We start from the raw sequence: 16,716 nt of genomic DNA on the forward strand, positions 1-16,716 counted from the left end.
CGCAATGTTGTCTTTCAAGATGCTCTTGGGTCATTCGACAATGTTGGTGCTGTTGAGGGCCCGGGATGGTCGCTGGGCTTATTCTTGTTCGAGACGGTGATAGTCTAGGAATTAAGCACCGTGAATGTTTTCTACCCCTATTGATGGTGAAGCCAAGTCTTGATGTTGAATCTAACTATTGAAGTTAGTGACTGAGGAAATTCTAACCAATAATCACGTGACCGAGCCTGATAAATATTTTTAACAGAAGGAAACGAGAACTTCTTGCTTCGCTAACTAACACGTTCGGTCATTTCTCTCTGTCCAGTTCAGACTCAACAGCAGCAAGTATGAGGTGTGCCGTTCTCGAGGTCTCCCTTCTACTGGCCGTTCTAAATCCAGGTATGATCTAAAATCACATTCAATTTTATTTTCAGTCGAGTATTGACAATCATAGACTCCAGCACTGTTGCTTGTGTAGATATATCTGTCCCCATCGGTCTAATGCCTCCGTGTTGTGGTCTCCAAACGGTAGCTGCATTTCAAAGTGGACTTTGCTTATATTCCGTGCGGTATTGGCAAACGCGTAGCAAGAATGATCAAATTAATCACAAAGTTATTTTGAATGTAACAATGACTGACGATATCACTTGTTTGATAAGACTGAGGATCTGTGTAGAAGCGGCATTTGAAACAGCGCGAGGCACAATCAGTTCATGACCCCACCATTTCCCTTATTCACTAAGTTTACTAAAACAACACCATCGTTAATAATGGATCAGCAATTCAAACTACCGTAAATTATGCACAGAAATGGCCATCAGTCCCCATGTTAGATTCACTTGCTCCCGCTGGGTGATCGTCTGCTGTTGAAACACGAGAATGAGCAACAGTATTCGACAAAAGACAAGACTGTAGAGAGGGCTTTAAACTAAATACTGGGGGGGGGATCAGGTGAGCGGGAATTAAAAAATTCAAAGAGAAAGGAGAAGGCAATAGAGCCGGGTATTGGTGGGGTAATGGTGGCCAGAGTGTGACAGGAAGGGACAGAACGTATAAACATAAGAGTGCATCAGAAAGTGGGGTCAAAGCACAGAAAAATAATAAAAAGACAAAATTAAAAGCTCTTTATCTGAATGGACAGCATTCGTAACAAGATAGATGAGTTGAGGGCACAAATAGATATACATGGGTATGACCTGATTGCCATTACAGAGACGTGGTTGCAAGGTGACCAAGGCTGGGAACTGAATATTCAGGGGTATTTGACATTTCGGATGGATAGACAGAAGGGAAAAGGAGGTGGGTGGCTCTGTTAATAAAGGATGAGATCAGTGCAGTAGTGAGAAATGAAAGTGGCTCAGAAGAGCAAGATGTAGAATCAGTTTGGGTGGAGATAAGAAATAATAAGGGAAAGAAGTCACTGGTGGGCCTAATCTATAGGCCCCCTAACAGCAGCTGTACTGTTGGACAGAGTATAAATCAAGAAATAATGGAGGCTTGTAAGAAAGGTACAGCAACAATCATGGGCGATTTTAATCTTCCTATTGATTGGACAAATCAAATTGGCCAAGGCAGCCTCAAGGAAGAGTTCATAGAGTGTATCCGAGATGGTTTCCCAGAACAATACGTTGTGGAACCAACCAGGGAGCAGCCTATCTTAGATCTGGTACTGTGTAATGAGACAGGATTAATAAATTATCTCATAGTAAAGGATCCTTTAGGAAAGAGTGATCATAGCATGGTTGAATTTCAAATTCAATTGGAGGGTGAGAAAGTTGGGTCTCAAACCAGTGTCCTGATCTTAAATAAAGGCAATTACAATGGCATGAGGGCAGAACTGGCTAAAGTGGACTGGGAAAATAGATTAAAGGGTAAGATGGTTGATAAGCAATGGTAGACATTTAAGGAGATATTTCATAACTCTCAACAAAAATATATTCCAGTGAGAAGGAAAGACTTTAAGAGAAGGGAGAACCACTTGTGGCTAACTAAGGAAGTAAAGGATGGTATCAAATTGAAAACAAAGGCATACAATGTTGCCGAGATTAGTGGAAGGCCAGAGGATTGGGACATTTTTAAAAAACAGCAAAGGATGACTAAAAAAGTAGTAAAGAGAGAGAAGCTGGATTATGAGAGTAAACTAGCAAAAAAATATAAACAGATAGTAAGAGCTTCTACAGGTATATAAAAAGGAAGAGAATAGCTAAAGTAAATGTTGGTCCCTTAGAGGATGAGACTGGGGAATTAATAATGGGGAACAGGGAAATGGCCGAGACTTTGAACAAATATTTTGTATCAGTCTTCACGGTAGAAGACACTAAAACCATCCCAATAACACATAATCAAGGGGCTATAGGGAGAGGGAACTTAAAACAATCATTATCACTAATGAAAAAGTACTCGGTAAAATAATGGGACTAAAGGTGGACAAGTCCCCTGGACCTGACGGCCTACATCCTAGGGTCTTAAAACAAGTGGCTGCAGAGAAAGTGGATGCTTTGGTTGCAATCTACCAAAATTCCCTGGATTCTGGAGAGGTCCCAGTGGATTGGAAAACCGCAAATGTGACGTCCCTATTTAAGAAGGGTGGGAGACAGAAAGCAGGAAACTGTAGACCAGTTAGGTTGAGCCTATACTCATTGGAGTTTAGAAGAATGAGAGGTGATCTTATTGAAACATATAAGATACTGAGGGGGCTCGACAAGGTAGATGCAGAGAAGATGTTTCCCCTCATGGGGGAATCTAGAACTAGGGGGCATAGTTTCAGAATAAGGGGTCACCCATTTAAAACTGAGGTGAGGAGGTATTTCTTCTCTCAGAGGGTCGTGAATCTGTGGAATTCTCTGCCCCAGAGAGCTGTGGAGGCTGGGTCATTGAATATATTTAAGGTGGAGAGAGACAGATTTTTGAACAATAAGGGAGTGAAGGGTTATGGGGAGCGGGCAGGGAAGTGGAGCCGAGCCCAAGATCAGATCAGCCATGATCTCATTAAATTGCGGAGCAGGCTTTAGGGGCCAAATGGCCGGCTCCTGCTCCTATTTCTTACGTTCTTATGTTAAGACACAGTTTCAGAGCTCCTGTGATACTGCTGTCTTCAGTGTGCAATCGCTGTATCAGGTCGCTGTGGTTCCGGGCTCTGTTCAGTGAAATGCGGGGGCAATTTATAATTTAAATATTGACATAGAGAGAATGATCTGAAAAGTTTCAGCTCACGTTGGACAAGGCTGCACATTGTGCAAAGTGATCTGAGTCCGGGAGGCTCCGCAATATTTACTGAAAAAAGGGAAAAATGGCGTCGAGATGGATTTAAGGAAGTAACTTCTTTACCCAGAGAGTGGTGAGCATGTGGAACTCGCTACCGCAGGGAGTGATTGAGTCTAGATGCATTTAAGGGGAGGCTAGATAAGAATATGAGGGAGAACGGAATAGAGGGTTATGCTGATACACTTAGATGAGGAAGGATGGGAGAAGGCTCAAGTGAAGTATAACCGCCGGGATGGTCTGGTTGGGCCGAATGGCCTGTTTCTCTGCTGTACATTCTATGTAATTCTATGTAACATTTTCAGCCAATAGTCCTGCTTCCTGGTTTGAGCCGAGACCTGTTATTCTCACGCGAGTGGAATCGCATTATGTGATAACACATCAACATTAATTGTAAGATAGCATCGGGGTAACATAGTGGCTAGGGCTGGGGGAGGGGAGCTGACACCAAGCGACTGTCAGCCCTAGTTCCACCTCCTCTGACCACACAGGACACAGCTCTCTGCATCTGAAAGGCTCGCAGTGAAGCACAAAGTGTAACAGATGGTTGAATGAGCAACGACTAAAGAAATAAACTGGATGAGGAGACACTGGGATCCGCTCGATGCGAGTGTGGGGAGGGGGTGTGGTGGCGGGGGGATAGTGGCGGGGGGAGGGGCGGTGCAAACAAGTCGAAATTTGCCCAGGAATTTGGCTCCTTCCATCAAAAGGGCAGCACTTCACCGGCGGGGCGGCGCATTGCTCCAAATATGTGAGAGCAACAAAACAAAGGCCCCTCTGGAAGGCAGGGCCGGGGCTGGGAAAGCAGCGGGAAATTTGAAAGCGGGAAATTATTGCGTCAAGTTTAACACCGTCACGTTTACCTGTTTGTTTGGAGTTAATGCATCCACTATTTTAACTGAACATTGATCCCTTTTTCTCCTTGTTTTTTTATTGGTGTAAAGGCTCGGTTTAATTATTGGACACAGTAATGTCACATCGATGAGCTGAGTGCCTCTACTATAACATATTCAGTTTTCTGCGAGTTAGAGGTCGGCCGGGGGAGAAGTGGAATAAATGGGTTTGGAGGTAACAAAGGCCTGGCTGACGGTTTCAGCAGCAGGTGAGGTGAGGCAGGGCGGAGTCGAGTAACGTTACAAAGGTGGGTGTTGGCGGCCTTGGCGATGGTGAGAATATGGGGCGGGAAACTCAGCTCAGGGTCCAATAGGACGCAAAGGTTGTGAAAAGTCAGCTTCAGACTCAGGCAGTGGCCAGGGAGAGGGATGGTGTTGGTGCCCAGGGAACAGAGTTTGTGGGTAAAGGTGGATATTTATCGGGCAGTGGCCAGGGAGAGGGATGGTGTTGGTGCCCAGGGAACAGAGTTTGTGGGTAATGGTGGATATTTATCGGGCAGTGGCCAGGGAGAGGGATGGTGTTGGTGCCCAGGGAACAGAGTTTGTGGGTAAAGGTGGATATTTATCGGGCAGTGACCAGGGAGAGGGATGGTGTTGGTGCCCAGGGAACAGAGTTTGTGGGTAAAGGTGGATATTTATCCAATCTCATACAGTCCGGTTTAATATCACACTTTTCTCCCTGTGCAGGTACCACGGGGGATGGAGATGATTGAGATATTCCGGAACTGGTTCTTTCGAACGGGTCCAGCCCGGTTTTGCTGCCTTGTTTCTCCCGGTCTCCGACTCAAATTGATGCGATTCACTGGACATTTCAACCTGCCTCAGGAGACAATGGGATGGCACTTTGTGCAATTGATAAGAACAACACTGAGTGCAGCTCCCCGCGGTTCCCACATATAACACTGGCTGAGACTGAGGGTTTCAGGACGGGGAATTATTCTCTTTTCTTCACGGCGACAATGGAAGATGCCGGAAATTATGACTGTTTGCTGTATTCTGGACACAAGGGGAAGAAGATGTTAATCCGCCTCATAGTGATTAATGGTGAGTTACTGAAAGCAGTTTATGCTGTAGTTATATGTGTATGATAGTCTCACACAAACTGTTTCACCATTTTCCGTATATCCGCCACTGTTCCGTTAAATTCCGTGTCTTTAAATGCCAACATCTTGACAATTTGTGATGTGGAAAAACGCAGCATTAAAACAGTGTTGCTTTCTTGCTGGGCAGGTTATTGTAGGCCTCGGAAACACTTTCTTGTTCAGTAAATGTAAATTCTCAGCAATTTATTTATCTTTACTGTGAAAACTATGGGAAATCCCGCAGTAAAGTCTCAACCGGTAAAGATCAGATCCATTTCCGGAAAATTCCCTCAGCACTTCTGCTCAAATCTCATTGAGGTAGAAACTGACTTCAGTGGAGCTGAATATCGGGCGGCGGGTGTAACAGGCGGACAATACATGACCACACGTTCTACACTGTCGGTTAAAATGAATTTCCAGCCCACAGGCTCGGACTAGTAAGGTCCCAATATGGCGGGCAGGAAACGTGTACATTTGCGACTGAAAGTGCGCCTCCTGACATATTGGGTGAGAACAGGCGAGGGGCATCCTTTGCCAATGCCTGAAACAGGCGTTAGGCTCTTTGCATTTGCTAATTTGAGGCCAATTCTGTAAGATTGGTTTATCATGAGGCGGCCAGGCCCCTCTCCAGATGCACTCTTGGAAACCAGCTCTAGGAATTGCCTGCTACAAAGAAGCAAACTAATGTAAGATCACATATTAAAGGGCCCCATTGCACCTCCCAACACCCCCTCCACGTTGCTCCAAACACGACCTGCTGATCCCGGGACCCCAACATTGAACCCCGCAAATCCTGATCCAGGCCCTGAACCCTGACTCGGCTCAATCCCTGATCCCTGGCTCAGACATCTATCATCAACCCCCAACCATGGCTGTGAACCCGATCCCCGACACATGCCCCCATCCCCGATTCTCGAGTCCGGCCCCAATCTCTGACACTTGAAACAGGCCATGTTCACCGAACGCTGAATCCCGTCCCCAGCTCCGACCCGAGACCCCAGTCTCATCCCCGACCTAGGCACCGACCCCTGAAGCCCGACCAAGGCAGGGATTCCTGAACCTGGTCTTCACCGGCGAGCTGCCTCTGGACGCCCAGCATGTGCCTGCAGCACATTGGTCTGACATTAATGAGGCCCAAGGCCCGATAGGCCTACCTGTTTTGAGGCTGTGCCTTTCTTGATAGAATAGTGATTCTGCACTGTGTAATAGTGGTGAGTTTGAGGAGAAGGAGCCAAAGTGGTTTGCTGCATTGATTTGCGGAGAATGAAGGGAAGCGGGGTGGTTGTATTGTGAGTATTTTGAATAATGATCTTGTTAGTGGTAGAGCTGTGAGCAGGGAGAAAGAGCAGTATCGCTACCTTGACAACTCTCCTGAGGTCATTGAACGTCTTTCAGTGTGGCAGCCATGTGCTGGGATGAACGTTCCTTGCCTTGCTCTCCTCACTGGCGGTGGAGGTGTTTCGGGAACAGGATGTCCCTCCTCCCGTCCACTGTCTGCATTAATGCCACCAACGTGACAATGAAGCAACTTGGGGCCCTAATTGGATCTTTTGCAGCAACGTTATCCCTCTGACAATGTTTCCCGCTGTCTGTAGACAAAGTGCACCTCCCCTTTAAGAGTTGCTGTCTCCCGTTAAGGGTCGGGAGACACACCCGATTTCCGGACCTAACCCGAAACAGGAAAAATGGCACTGCACAGTGGGGGAAGGGCTGGTGGCACGTGTATCATTTTAATGAGTTTCAAGCAGGAATTTAAGGTGGTGCCTGGGACTATGTGACATGACGTGGGCAGCATGTGCGCCTGACCCTGTGCGCAAGTATTCGGCCGCGAATGCAGTTCTAGGCCATAATTTAATCTATGGTGTCTTTTGTCAGTTTAACCAGTTATCCTCTTCCCACAGTGTCTGTGATCCCAGCCGGCCCGATTCCCCTGGGAAGCTCCGTAAATCTGACCTGTGAGATGCCCGGGCTGTCCTATTTCAACAGTATCGATTGGAGCATTGAAAATACCCGAGTAACTTGGAAAGGGATTGAAATCCTGTGGAAACTGAACAATGCGCTGATTCATGAAGACAAGCGGCACAAGTTCGATTTCAGAAGTTTAATCATCAATAATTTTCAACTCCCCGATGCGGGATGCTACACATATACTGTAAGATTGAAGAATGGAAAGATTTGCTCTTATAGTCGTCTCTTGGAGATATCAGGTTAGCCCGCATCTCAAACTATACTTCCATTTGCCCACATGATTGATGTCAATATCTCGCCAGTATCACTTGTAGAAAGTGGAGTTGGCAGGCTGCTCTGTCCTGCTTGGTGCTGAGCTGCCCGAGTGCTGTTGTGACTGCACACAGCCGGTCAGCTGGTGAGTCTTTCATTGAACTCTCGACTTGAGCAATGAAGGCAGTGAAAAGGCTTCAAACAGTCAGGAGGTGATCCAAATCACCGCACAGTAACCAGCCTCTGCTGTCCTCCTGGATCCAGAGTGCTCTGTTTAAGCTTCTGGCCAGGATTCTATTAGTTGGTTTGGAAGTTGCAGCGCTGCTGAAGGTCATGGGGAGGCGGTGGTCTTTCTGTTGCTTGAGATGGTCAACAGGCACTCCTGTGGTATCAATCGTACCAGCCATTGTCCTGCTGTAAGTGTGAAAGGAGCTGGCCACGGCAGAATGGTCAGCGAATAACCCCACTCCCTATCTTATGACAGAGAAAATGTTACTGACAGAACATCTGGATGGTGGTTGGGCCAAGGATGCCTGCCTGAGTTACCCCAGATGTGAAGTCCTAACGCTGTGATGATTGGCCTCGACACCAGCTGCCATCTTCCTGTGTGTCATCCAAAACTCACTCAGTAGAGTGTTACACCTGACTCCCATTGACATTAGATTTTTTTTCTATGAGGATTTGATGTTATTCTCAATAGAATGTTGCATCCTGAAGATTGACAGTGCAGCAGCACATGGTGAATGTGGGTTTTTGTACCTTCATACACTTCCCTTGGAGAACAGTGTGCAGCAGTGGAAGGATTCGCAGGCAGATTAACAGTCTGATAGGCCATCACCTGAACATTCCTTCCATGGCTGTAACCATCCTTACACCAGCCAATAGGGAGGTTCGTTCCAGAGGGCGAACTCTTATGGGCTTCCTAATGGAGGTCACTCACACCCACCGGACCCGTGTATCCTACTGGATGTCAAACTAGTGATCCTCTCGCATTGTTCAATCCCATACCACTTCTGACTCAGAGGTGGGAACGCTCCGACCAAAGTCTAGTAACTGCAGGAATGAATCAGGAGATGAGACATTGTAAACCATTCAATGTTGGTATGTATGTGTGAGGCGGGGGTCGGTGAGCTGTAAATACAGTGAAATTTGTACCAGAATTATGGATCCTTTCAACAAATGGGCAACAGTTGATTGCGGGTATTGTGCAATGTTCCAAATCTGTTAGCAATAAACCCAAATGCTCTGTGTAAAGTAGCAGTGGGTGGGAGACTGTTTCTACAGAATCCATTTACACACTGACAGTACCTGACTTATACTTGGGGAGATCCCTGTCCATACATAATCTTGCTGAACTTCGCTCCAAGCAGGTATTTGAAAGCAGGGAGTGAATGTGTCATGTTTATCCCAATGACATTTACCTTCTTTGTAAGACATTGCTATGTCCAGTACTTTAATTGCCGTTTGAGCAGGTCGAAACATCTCCGTGATATTATTGGACAGGGTAATGACAATTAATGAGTTTTCCACCCGTACTTTAACATGGCTGTTTTATGTTGAAGCTTTTTCAGTGTTAGTATAACCCTAAGCACATTTCAAAATCTATCCAGAACCTATTGGAAATTTCCTACCATATCTTCACATGCATTGAACCCCAATCACTACCTCCAGAAACACCTAATTGTTCAGTTTGTTCTTAAGCTGCAAATGACGTTGGTAAGACCGTGTTTATTGTCCATCCGTGGTTGCTTCAGGGCAGTAAGATTGAGCCAAGTAGTGTGGGACGGGAGTCCCCTGTAGCCCAGGTCCCTCCCCGAAGGACATGAGTCAACCATTGGGGTCGTTTTTGCAACGACCTTCATCGATAATTTTCAGCCTCAGTATCTATTTTGATCAAATTCTTTTATTTATGTTAATTTGTTGTCATTTTCTGTAGGAACTGCACCTACTTCTCTCGCTACAGATAATCCACTGACAGCAACATCAGGTGAAACTTTAATCTCATGAACTCCACGGTTACTGTTTGTTTACATAAGAAACAGGAGCAGGAGTCGGCCAATCAGCCCCTCGAGCCTGCTCCGCCATTCAATAAGATCTTGGCTGATCCAATCTTGGCCTCAACACCACTTCCCCGCCCGCTCCCCGTACCCCTCGACTCCCTTGTAGTTCAAATGTCTGTCAATCTCCGCCTTGAATATGTTCAGTGACTCCGCCTCCACAGCTCTCCAGGGTCGAGAATTCCAAAGATTCACGACCCTCTGAGAGAAGAAATTCCTCCTCATCTCCGTCTTAAATGGGCGACCCCTTATCCTGAAACTGTGCCCCCCTAGTTCTAGATACCCCCACTAGGGGAAACATCCTCTCAGCATCCACCCTGTCAATCCCCCTCAGAATCTTATATGTTTCAATAAGATCACTTCTCATTCTTCTAAACTCCAATGAGTATAGGCCCAGCCTGCTCAACCTTTCGTCATACGTCAACCCCTTCATCCCAGGAATCAACCTCATGAACCTCCAGTGCAAGTATATCCTTCCTTAAATATGGAGACCAAAACTGTACGCAGTACTCCAGGTGCAGTCTCACTAGCGCCCTGTGAAGTTACATCAACCTTCCCTCAACCTTTTTATACTCCATACCCCTTGCAATAAAGGCCAACATTCCATTAGCCTTCCTAATTACCTGCTGTACCTGCATGCTAACTTTGTGTTTCATGTACTAGGAACCTCAGATCCCGCTGTACCGCAGCATTTTGTAGTCTCGCTCCATTTAAATAATAATTTGCTTTTTCATTCTTCCTTCCAAAGTGGATAACCTCACATTTTCCCACATTATACTCCATCTGCCAAATGTTTGCCCACTCACTTAACCTCTCTATACCCCTTTCCAGACTCCTTGTGTCCTCCTCAAGACTTGCTCACCCACCTATCTTTGTACCATCAGCAAATTTGGCTACAGTACACTCGGCCTCTTCATCCAAGTCATTAATATAGATTGTAAATAGTTGAGGCCCCAGCACTGATCCCTGTGGCACCCCACTAGTTACTGATTGCCAACTGGAAAATGACCCATTTATCCCGACTCTCTGTTTTCTGTTAGTTAGCCAATCCCCTAACCATGCTAATGGGGCAGAAATTCGGGTCGGGGGCTTGCCGCGCGTGCAAGCCCCCGATCTGCACTTACCCGACGCGCCGGCCGTTGAGCTTCAGGGACGCCTGGAATTGCTGTTTTAAAATGTTGACTCCCGGGCAGCGTCTGACGTCACGCCGCCCAGGAGTGCAGCCAGTGCGAAGCCTGGAGCGCGCAGTGCAAGAGAGACACGCCCCTTGAGGTCTCATTTTAAAAGGACACGCCCCCAATGTTTCGCACAAGCTGCAAAGCATTTTTACATGTAGAGCAGCATTTTAAATAGGTTTTTGGTATTTTTAAGAAGCTTTTGGTAACTTTTATAAACTTTTAAAAACATTTACATTATTTTGAAGAATCTGAAGTAGTTTTAAACAGAAATAAAGCGATTTAAAGACTTTTAAAAGCCCTGAAAGCATTTTTTTCATTCCATTTATTTAATTAGCAACGTCATCGTCGTACGTGTCTTCACACTGTTCCCTTTGGGGAACTGTATGAAGTGGTGGAAGGATTTCTGGCCGTGATTAACGCTCATTCCGTGACCGTAACCATCTTTGTACCAGCCATTAGGGTGGTTAGTCCTATGGCGGGAGGGTTTTACGGGCTCCCACAACCTATACGAGGGGGGGGGCCACCCACACCCACGGACGCAAATATCCCACTGGATGTCTACCCAGAATTTAGAGCCGGAGCTCCGACTCCACTTGCCGGGACTGTCTGGAGCGGGGTTAGAAACCCTACGCCGTGTGGCCCAGCGGCGGGGATGCTACCACTATGCCAAAGGCCCACTCAGATTAGCAACGTGAAATGGCTGGAATGAGCACAATTCACGGCATTAAAAGAACTCACAATTGAACTGATGATGACCTCAGCAATCTCCTCAACGAGGTGGAGGCGCAGCGCCTGCTCATCATTGGTAATGAGAAGTCAAAGGCGCCGCAAAAAGGACAGATGATAGCTTGGTCTTTCAAGTGGCAGCATAGGGCTCCAGTCACGGGGAGGGAAAAGGCGCAGGAAACGTATGGGTGTCACCTTTTGCACGGAGTGGGCCTTTTGCGTAGCGGTAAGCATCCCCGCCGCTGGGCCAGAAGGAGTAGGGTTTCGAACCCCGCTCCAGACAGCCCCGGCAAGTGGAGTCGGAGCTCCAACTATAAATTCTGGGTGGACATCCAGCGGGATACTTGCGTCCGCGGGTGTGGGTGGCCCCCCCCCCTCAGATAGGTTGTGGGAGCCCGTAAAACCCTCACGCCATAGGACTAACCACCCTAATGGCTGGTATGAAGATGGTTATGGTCATGGAAGGAGCGTTAACGTGGCCAGAAATCCTTCCACCACTTCATACAGTTCCCGAAAGGGAACAGTGTGAGGATACGTACGACGATGACCTCTTGCGCAATGCACCTCTTTGGACCCTCAGTCGCAGATGCGAGGGGCCAAATCATGCAATTGTTAAATTTTTCATTTTATTGACATGTAAAATGAACGGCCCAGTAATTCCGTTCCAAACACGTGAGTACGGTCGGGGTACTCACGCGTCTGGCCAGAGGAAATGCCGGTTTTCAGCATGCACAGCGCATGCGGGGAAAACCGGCATTTCCTGTCCTCTGAACAAAGGGGTTCAGAGGCAGAACGCGTGCGACTGCACAGGCAGCGCGTGCGCAGTAAAATTCGCCGGTTTCATTCATGCTTTCAGTGAGGTTAAGTCCTTACAACTTACACATGAAAAAAGCATGAGTACAGTTGCTCCAGAGGCTGCGGAGGAAGATATATTTTATCGTGGAGCTTCTGAAAGGCAATATTTTTGTTTGGGAAAGGGAGGAAAGTTATTTTAAGAAATGCTGAGGTAAGTTTTAAAGTTTATTTTTGTTTTTTAAAACGGGTTTTCAGTACTGTAGGTAGAAGGAGCAATTGTGGCTATTTGAATTTAATTTGCTGTGTTTATTAAATGTGAAAATGACTCCAACATTTTTAAGAAAGAAACTTTTCATCAGTAATATATTCTTTTAAGTAATTATGTATGTATGCCTGTATATATTCCTTTGCGTATATGTATGTATATATTCCTTTACTTATGTGTATGAATGTATGTATTTAATTATGACTTTCAGAGAAAGTAACTTATTGGAAAATCATAATTAAATACATACATTCATACACATAAGTAAAGGAATATATACATATACGTAAAGGAATATATACAGACATACATACATAATTACTTAAAAGAATATATTACTGATGAACAGTTTCTTTCTTAAAAATGTTGGAAATGTTACATTACTCATTTTAGAACAGTCATTTTCACATTTAATAAACACAGCAAATTCAATTCACACAGCCACAATTGCTCCTTCTACCTACAGTACTGAAAACCCGTTTAAAAAAAAAAAATTAAACTTTAAAACTTACCTCAGCATTTCTTAAAATAACTTTCCTCCCTTTCCCAAACAAAAATATTGCCTTTCAGAAGCTCCACGATAAAATATATCTTCCTCCGCAGCCTCTGGAGCAACTTTACACATGCTTTTTTCATGTGTAAGTTGTAAGGACTTAACCTCACTGAATCCATGAATGAAATCGACGAAGTTCACGGCGCACGCGCTGTGCCTCTGAACCCCTTCGTTCAGAGGACAGGAAATGCCGGTTTTCTCCGCATGCGCTGTGCATGCTGAAAACCGGCATTTCCTCCGGCCAGACGCGTGAGTACCCCGACCGTACTCACGCGTTTGGAACGGAATTACTGGGCCAATATATTATCCCCAACCTGTGCACTCTTATCTTGTGCAGTAACCTTTTATGTGGCACCTTATCAAATGCCTTCTGGAAATCCAAATACACTACATCTACTGGTTCCCCTTTATCCACCCCGTTTTTTACATCCTCAAAGAACTCTAGCAAATTTGTCAAACACGATTTCCCTTTCATAAAACTATGCTGACTTTTCTTGATTGTCTTATGATTTTCTAAATGTCCTGCTATTACCTCCTTAATAATGGATTCCAGCATTTTCCCAATGACAGAAGTTAGGCTAACTGGCCTATAGTTTCCTGCTTTCTGTCTCCCTCCTTTCTTGAATAGGGGCATTACATTTGCAGTTTTCCAATCCGCTGGGACCTCTCCAGAGTCCAGGGAATTTTGATAGATTACAACCAATGCATTCACTATCTCTGCAGCCACTGCTTTAAGACCCTAGGATGCAGGCCATCAGGTCCAGGGGACTTGTCAACCATTAGCACCATTAGTTTGCCTAGTACTTTTTCTCTAGTGATAGAGATTGTTTAAGTTCCTCTCTCTCTATAGCCCCTTGATTATCTATTCTTATTGGGATGTTTTTAGTGTCTTCTACCGTGAAGACCGAGCCTAAATAATTGTTTAAAGTCTCTGCCATTTCTCTATTTCCCATTATTAATTCCCCAGTCTCCTCCTCGAACAGACCAACGTTTACTTTAGCTACTCTATTCCTTTTTATATACCTGTAGAAGCTCTTACAATCTGTTTTTATATTATTTGGTAGTTTAATCTCGTATTCTAACTTCTCCCACTTAATTTTTTTTAGCCTCTGGCCTACCACTAATCTTCGCAACATTGGGCCAGAAATTCGTGACCAAATGCGTGAGTACGGTCTGGGTACTCACGCATCTGGCCGTTGGAAATGCCGGCGTTCAGCATGCACAGCGCATGCGGGGAACGCCAGCATTTCCAGTCCTCGGAACGAAGGGGTTCAGAGGCACAGCGCGTGCGACTGCACAGGCAGCGCTTGCGCAGTGAACTTCGTCGATTTCATTCATGGATTCAGTGAGGGTAAGTCCTTACAAGTTACACTTGAAAAAAGCATGTGTAAAGTTGTTCCAAGGCTGCGGAGGAAGATATATTTTATCGTGGAGCTTCTGAAAGGCAATATTTTTGTTTGGGAAAGGGAGGGAAGTTATTTTAAGAAATTTTAAGTAAGTTTTAAAGTTAAAATTTTTTTTTTTTTAAACGGGTTTTCAGAACGGTAGGTAGAAAGAGCAATTGTGGCTGTGTGAATTGAATGTGAAAATGAGTGTTCTAAAATGAGTAATGTAACATTTCCAGCACTTTTAAGAAAGAAACTTTTCATCAGTAATAAGTAATTATGTATGTATGTCCGCATATATTCCTTTACGTATATGTATGTATGCTTTATATTCCTTTACTTATGTGTATGAATGTATGTTTTTAATTATGATTTTTCAATAAGTTACTTTCTCTGAAAGTCATAATTAAATAATACATTCATACACATAAGTAAAGGAATATATACATAACACGCAAAGGAATATATACAGACATACATACTTTCAGAAGCTCCACAATAAGAAATATCTTCCTCCGCAGCCTCTGGAGCAACTGTACCCATGCTTTTTTCATGTGTAAGTTGTAAGGACTTGACCTCACTGAAAGCATGAATGAAAGCAGCGAATTTTACTGCGCACGCGTTCTGCCTCTGAACCCCTTCGTTCAGAGGACAGGAAATGCCGGTTTTCCCCGCATGCGCTGTGCATGCTGAAAACCGGCATTTCCTCCGGCCAGACGCGTAAGTACCCCGACCGTACTCGCGCATTTGGAAGGGAATTACTGGGCCAACATTTTACATGTCAATAAAATGAAAAATTTAACAATTGCACGATTTGCCCCCTCGCATCTGCGACTGAGGGTCCAAGGAGGTGCATTGCGCAAGAGGTCATCGTCGTACGTATCCTCACACAGTTCCCTTTCGGGAACTGTATGAAGTGGTGGAAGGATATATGGCCGTGATTAACGCTCATTCCGTGACCATAACCATCTTTGAACCAGCCATTAGGGTGGTTAGTCTTATGGCGTGAGGGTTTTACGGGCTCCCACAACCCATCTGAGGGGGGGGGGGGCACCCACACCCACGGACGCAAGTATCCCGCTGGATGTCCACCCAGAATTTATAGTTGGAGCTCCGACTCCACTTGCCGGGACTGTCTGGAGTGGGGTTCGAAACCCTACTCCTTCTGGCCCAGCGGCGGGGATGCTTACTGCTACGCAAAAGGCCCACTCCGCACAAAAGGTGACACCCATACGTTTCCTGCGCCTTTTCCCTCCCCGTGACTGGAGCCCTATGCTGCCACTTGAAAGACCAAGCTATCATCTGCCCTTTTTGCGGCGCCTTTGACTTCTCATTACCAATGATGAGCAGGCGCTGCGCCTCCACCTCCTTGAGGAGATTGCTGAGGTCATCATCAGTTCAATTGTGAGTTCTTTTAATGCCATGAATTGTGCTCATTCCAGCCATTTCACGTTGCTAATCGGATTGGGCCTTTGGCATAGCGGTAGGATCCCCGCCGCTGGGCCAGATCAGGGTAGGGTTTTGAACCCCGCTCCAGACAGTCCCGGCAAGTGGAGTCGGAGCTCCGGCTCTAAATTCTGGGTTGACATCCAGTGGGATATTTGCGTCCGTGGGTGTGGGTGGCCCCCCCTCCTTGTATAGCTTGTGGGAGCCCGTAAAACCCTCCCGCCATAGGACTAACCGCCCTAATGGCTGGTTCAAAATGGTTACGGTCACGGAATGAGCGTTAATCATGGCCATAAATCCTTCCACCACTTCATACAGTTCCCCAAAGGGAACACTGTGAAGACACGTATGACGACGACATTGCTAAATAAATAAATGGAATTAAAAAAAATCTTTTAGGGCTTTTAAAAGTCTTTAAATTGCTTTAATTCTGTTTAAAACTACTTCAGATTCTTCAAAATAATCTAAACGTTTTTAAAAGTTTATAAAAGTTACCAAAAGCTTCAAAAAACTTCCAAAAACCTATTTAAACTGCTGCTTTGCATGTAAAAATGTTTGCAGCTTGGCAGAAACATTGGGGGCGTGCCCTGTTAAACTGAGACCTCAAGGGGCATGTCTCAGTTGCACAGCGCGCTACAGGCTTCGCGCTGGCTGCACTCCTGGGCGGCGTGACGTCAGACGCTGCCCGGGAGTCAACATTTTAAAACAGCAATTCCAGGCGTCCCTGAAGCTCAATGGCCGGCGCGTCGAGTAAGTGCAGATCGGGGGCTTACACGCGCGGCAAGCCCCCGACTCAAATTTCTGGGCCAATGTATGCCTTTTCTTTCAATTTGATACCATCCTTAACTCCCTTAGTTAGCCATGGTTAGTACA

At 45.7% G+C, this 16,716-nt stretch overlaps 1 pseudogene; it reads left to right on the forward strand.

Moving 5' to 3' along the window:
• Positions 1–329: 329 nt before the first annotated feature.
• On the forward strand, positions 330–8,840 carry LOC147110200 (uncharacterized; annotated as a pseudogene).
• The last annotated feature ends 7,876 nt before the right edge of the window (positions 8,841–16,716 follow it).

This window comes from Somniosus microcephalus, chromosome 12 (assembly GCF_052327205.1).
Source record: "Somniosus microcephalus isolate GS21.2 chromosome 12, FLI_Smic_1.0, whole genome shotgun sequence".
In the NCBI taxonomy this organism is placed as follows: domain Eukaryota; kingdom Metazoa; phylum Chordata; class Chondrichthyes; order Squaliformes; family Somniosidae; genus Somniosus; species Somniosus microcephalus.